At 39.3% G+C, this 6,026-nt stretch overlaps 1 protein-coding gene across 1 annotated transcript in view; it reads left to right on the top strand.

Annotated features, from left to right (window-relative positions):
• Positions 1-6,026, top strand: part of nxn (nucleoredoxin) — a 58,722-nt gene that overhangs the window by 1,184 nt on the left and 51,512 nt on the right. The window lies entirely within an intron of this gene.

Below are 6,026 nucleotides of genomic sequence, written 5' to 3'. Positions count from 1 at the left end.
TCACATAAGTGTTTTTATAATGCATCTATTTTTGTATGTCTGTTGCTGTGCAGCCTGTCCTGCAAAAGGCCTTTTTTATTTTTCCATCACTTCATTTGTAGCTTTCCATGATTCCCTGATGGTGTCAACAGTGCCGTACTTGGAGAATCTATAGCTCGCAGTTTACATTTCTTTCCTCCATTAATTGCTTCTGTTTTTTTTTTGTTTGTTTGTTTAGTTTTTTACTTGCTTTATCTGTCTATGAGATATATACTTTTCAAAAATGTAGTGTAAATACCTTCTTTTTAATAGAATCAGGCATTTTCCTAAATAGGTTTTAGGATCTTGCTTCATTATTAAATGTCACCATTTACCCTTTTGCCAATGTGACTCAGTCCAAGTGTTGTTGATTAATAAGCTTTAGAAGAAATTGTAATGTTAAGATAATCATTACTATTTTTCTTTTGTTCATAGCTACAACTAGCACATAGAGTGAGAAATTATTACCAAGCATCTTGTGGATAACTGCATGCTGTTTATCCATGTCTTCAGTAATTTGTTAAGTATTTGTGGCAGCTGCATGTACATGAAGTGCTTTTAAATAATAGAAAACAAGACAGCATTTTGTGTGCATTTGTGGCCCATCCCAGCATCCTGCTTGCTCTCTTTTGTATAAATCTCAATGTAATCACAGATGAGGCATAAACAAAGATGGTGTGTCGCACTATATCCACTCAGTATTGATTGCATGTCAGTTGTTTGCGGATGTTGCTGCCTCTATAGGTTTAGAATTGTCCGAATAATAGTAAATATGATTTTGACCTTTTATTTTTTATTTTTTGTTTTACGATGGATTTGTTCTTTTTAGGGGAAATGTTTCTTATAAAATAATATGAGTACAGGCAAATTAAATAAAAATGAGTTTATGTAATCCTATATGTATGGCCTACACTGATCACAAAGGATTTTTTTTTTTTTTCCTCTCTGTGATTCATTAAGCCAATTCAACCTTAACTGTTCTCTGTGGAGGTGACTCGGGCTGATTCATTGTCTTGTAAATTCTTTCAGATTGCCAATGATGATTTCTGTTACACTTCCTAATGAAGTCCAGGCGTGAATAAAGGCTTAGGGATGACAGGTGTGTGTGTGTGTGTGTGTGTGTGTGTGTGTTTGTGTAGAAAGGGGGGGTTGGCTTGTTGTTGTCTGGGGCGGAGCACATCCATCGCCACGGTGCAATGTTATTGTGTTCGAACTGTGTATGAAAAATTACAATGTGCATCAACATAACTGTTGTTCGTGCTCTTGTTCGGTGGTGATCTGCTGTCTCTGCCTTGTTAGAAAGAGTAACGTGTGTGTGTGTGTGTGTGTGTGTGTGTGTTTTGCAGAGGCCTGCAATTTGGTTTCAGCTTTGGGCTTCATCCAATCTTTGTGGTTTTTTTTTTCTCTCTCACTGTTATAAGACCCCAGATTGTCACCAGCAGCTGTGGTACAAAAATGGTAGTTTGTAAATGTGATATCTTCAGAAACCTGCAGACCGTGCCGTCACTAGTTAGCTTATGATTTATGCATGTTTAAGCCGTTCAATTGTTTTAACAATTGATATTCATGTCGAATCTGTGCATTAAATTGCACTGCTGCCTGTCTCCTGTCCAAATACAGTGTTAATTTCTGGAAGGCTGCATATAAAATGTTGTACCTTTTTTTTTTTTTTTTTAAGAATAATTTTTTTTGTAATTAAGGTAGCTGATGCTCCCCCGCCCCCCCTCACTTTGTCGATTTTAATTAGACAGGGTAAATTGAAGTGCAAGATCATATTTAGCAGATCAGGAAGTTTGAAAGTTGGCCAACGTACGTAAAGTCTCTCTTGGTTAAAAGAGAAGGATGCACTGGTGGAATGCAAACATCACAGTAATTGAAGAGGATCTGGACTCTGTGCTCTAGGCAGGGGGGTCCACGTGTCGGGATCAGTTGATGTTGTTGGTCTGTGGGGATTAAGTGGCCCTCTCACCCCTCCTCTAAGGATCTTTTTGACTTGTTGCATGCAAAACTCATCTCCTGGCAGAGGATGCAATATTTCTTTAGTCCTATCTTTCAGAGCTTCACCGCCCACCACCACTGTCTGACTGTACCTCCTCCTCCCTGTACTCCCCCTCCTCTGCCTTGTACTGACTTGGCTATCTATCTCCCACTGCAAGGCAGTCTTTTTTTATTTATTTAATTTTTATTTCAGGGTTATCCAAGCATTTCCGTTACAGGAAATGTTTGTTAATTAATCAAGAAGGGAAAATATTTTTGAATAAATACAGAGCCGAAAGGAGTCAAGGACAATTACTCTTCAATCTGTAGTTGAAAAAAGGTGAAAACCCTAAGTATATGAACAAATACAAATTCTCACGGTTTGTCAGGTTTTGTTTTGTACAACCCCCATTTATAGAAAATGTGGGGCATTGTGTAAAATAAAGTAACAGAATGCAGATAATGGAAAATCTCTTAAAACCTGCTTTGATTGTAAATACAAAGTTTGCTCGTTTTGACTTTGATACCAGCAAATATGTCTCAGAAAAGTTAAGCCAACCAAAGAATGGAAAAGTTCTGTGGAGCCAAACAAATGAAACAATTAACATAATTGACAATAGGTCAGTATTATGATGAAGCTAAGTCTTACACCGTTCTGGAAAAAAATGTTCAGCATCTTGAGAATGATTCTCAACGTAGGATTGCAAAGAATTTGAGGATCTCCTCATCTCCAGTTCATAATAGGATTTTTTTTAAAAATCCAAAAATCTGGAGAAAAAGCCTCATCTTTAGGCCCTCAGGCAGCACTGTGTTTAAAAACCGAGACGTGATTCTGTAGTGGAAGTCACTGCATGGCCTCGGAAGACCTCTGAAAACCACTGTCCGTGAACAAAGTTTAACTCTGCATCCACTAAAGTGTTAGAAGTCCATCAATCAAAGAAACTAGCATAGCTAAACATGATCCAGAAACTCTGCCACCTTCTCTGAGACTTTTTATGAAAAAAGTAAACTGAGGCGAAGTGGAAAATCTGCCTTGTGATCTGACAAATCAAAATCGGCAATTTCTTTTTGGAACTCAATGCAACACAGTCATAAACATGCCCCTGTCTCAACTTTTTTGAGATGTGTTTTTGGCAATTGAAGGACGTCAACCCTGTCAACTTGTGCTGGTGCTGACAACTCTGGAACTACTACACTTCTAGTTTAATAAAGGAACATCATATGAGCTCAAGGCCCAAGGTTTCAGCCTACACCTTTATCAGCTTTATCTTGTTGTTGGCAATAATTCAAAATGAGCAATAGGTTCTTTAAAAACTACTACATTTCTTAGTTTGACAAACAGGTTTGAATCATTGAGAAATGACTGAATTTTCCCATTTTCCTAGACAGTGTTCCAACTTTTCTGAAAATGTTGCGCTGTGGGGTTTGTATTGTAATTTTACACATGGATCAGTTAGGGACTTTTAAATAATTTTAGATTTATTGCAATGTGTGGAAAACAGTCAGCAATCTGTATTTTGATATATTATAATATTACGTTGGTGTTGCTCTTAAATGCCAGACAGGCTGAGAGAGGTCAGAGCACTTTATTTAAAAAGCACACAGACTATCCTCTATTGTGTGTCACAAGGGACCCTCAAATAGCTAGAGTGGACTTCTGCATGCTGTTTGGGGAAGGCCAGCTGTCTCGACTCCCTGGCGCTGCCTTACATGGGCTTGTGCAGCACGAGTGAGAGAGTCGCATGTAAATCAATTAAAACCTTGGCCAACTTGATGTGAAATCCCAATTTGAACAAAGGAGCAGAACAAACTGAGATGCTCCCAGATTTGTTTTGTACAGGAGACAAAGGGGTCAGGATCTCAAGAAAGGCCACTTGTTTAAGTTGTCCTGGTCAGTGGTCCTGCTCTACAACTGACCCCTCGCTCACTCTACTCACAGCCAGTAGTTCTAAGTGTGATGCTTTTAATCTACTATATGGCGCGTGTCTGCTGAAAACTAGCTTGCATCCTATTCATCATGCATCCCCTTGAAAAGGGGCCTAAATTATTTTATCTGCAGGCAGCCATTCTTTGTGGGTCTGTGCCATTAGGTGTTTTTCTTCATTGTTGGGCTCGCTCACACAACGTAGGCTAATAACATCAACGGACTGTGACATTTTGGGGGCTTCTGTGATGTGAAGCATTACTTTACTTTAAAGTCAATTGTCGGATTCAGAGATCACGTATGCATTGCCAGTTTCTGCTTGGGGCAACAAACAATGTGGTATCAGCAAGATATCAACTTAATTCTTCAACATCACATGTTGTGGGTAAGAAGAAACATGTCTCCTAAATCAGCTTTAACAGCATTTTCAAAGGAAAATTACTATAAGGAAAACCAGTAGATCATCAGCATATTAGTAAAATATGCAGAATATCTCTATTCCATTAAGAAGCTAATAGTTTTAACAAAATAATGTGTGCAGGTGCTTGTATGCAATCAACCACACAGATAGAATTTAAGAAAAGGGGGGAAAATAAGGCAAAAATAGGAAAAGTGGATCACCATGCCAAAAAGCAAAGCTGGGAATCAGAAGCACTGTCGGCCGTGATGGGTTTAGTAAGTACCCTAATGTAAAGTTGGCCTGAGCTAATACTTACTTTGACCCTGGCAGGATAAATGACCAGTAAAACCCCAAAATGCCATCTACTGCCATATTACTCCTATGGATACTTTTGCAATATTGACTTATTCATATTGATTGTAAATGTAAACATTTTAGAGTTCTGTACACTTCACATGAAGATAGATTATTCAGATTTATTTTTTTGTTTTAAGGTTGTTTATTGGCAACTGCCAATAGCCAAGCTGTATGCTGGGCTTTGTAAGGTGGGGGTCTGCCTTGGTTTTAACCAAAGCAAGTTGTGTGTTGTTATAAGTAATAATTCTATAATAGGTAATTATTCTCTTCAGGTTCCATCCTTTTATTACACATACAAAACTACAGTAAAAAGAGTCTAATTACATTCATTAGGCATATATTAAAAATGTTCTTAATTACAGTTCACACTTTTGGGATTTGGCTTAGGCTACACCCCCTTTGTTAAGTTTTGGTAAGCTGACCTTGAGGAAACCGTTACCTTGACTCTGGCTTTAAGTGTGCACGCCTGGCTGCAGTGCTGTAGTTTAATGTGTCCCCCATTGTCCTGCAGCTGTGAGGCCTTGTTGCCGTCCGCCATGTTTGACAAGAGCTTATGTAAAGAGTGTGTGCAGGCACCTGCTCCACTGAAGCCGTTCAGGGCCAGAGGGCACGGAAACAGTGTGCGTTTGTGACTGCTCAGGATATTTGGCATTGCCAACTGCATCGACATCTCACACCACCGAGCTTGTGTTACTGTCTTCTTTCACTGCCCGTTGTTTCCTCTTTGCTGGGAGATCTGTAATATTATGAGAGCTGACAATGGAGATCTCATCATGGGTGAAGTTCAGGGGTTTTAATTTACTCAAGTGAGAGTTTAGAGATCAGTCCCACTGTGTGTCTCGTGAAACCCACTCCCTCTTGCAACTCAATCTGTTTTCACTTCCGTTATCTACGCGTTAACCGACAACACACAATAGCTGTAAGGCTGCAACCTCTGTCTGCGGTCCACAAACCACTGAAATGATACTCTGGGACTGACTTCTCCTCTTTGTCCCTGTGTCTTCCATCTGTACGGCTCTTGGACTCTCTGTGGTTTTTCAGTCAGGACCTTCCAAAGCGGAGTGACATTAGAGATAATGGACACGGGTAATGTGTTCACCGCAGTGTCTGCAGTAGCTCTCGATGAGAACAACAGATGAGTCATCTGCTTGCGTTTACCAAACCAGCCCAATTGTCACATACTTAGCAGTCAAATCATCCAAACCAGTGTAGCATTACATTCAGCATGCAATCACTGGATATTAGTTTTGGAATCCTCTGAGGGAAAAGCAGCTTAGACTGTGGAAATAAGCACATGGTTGTTATTTTAGTCATAAATACACCATCATTTGCTCCTTTTTTTTTTTCTTT

This window comes from Channa argus, chromosome 6 (assembly GCF_033026475.1).
Source record: "Channa argus isolate prfri chromosome 6, Channa argus male v1.0, whole genome shotgun sequence".
NCBI classification, from domain to species: Eukaryota; Metazoa; Chordata; class Actinopteri; order Anabantiformes; family Channidae; genus Channa; species Channa argus.
The sequence above is the reverse complement of the archived record's forward strand: the minus strand, read 5'-3'. Positions and strand labels throughout refer to the sequence as shown.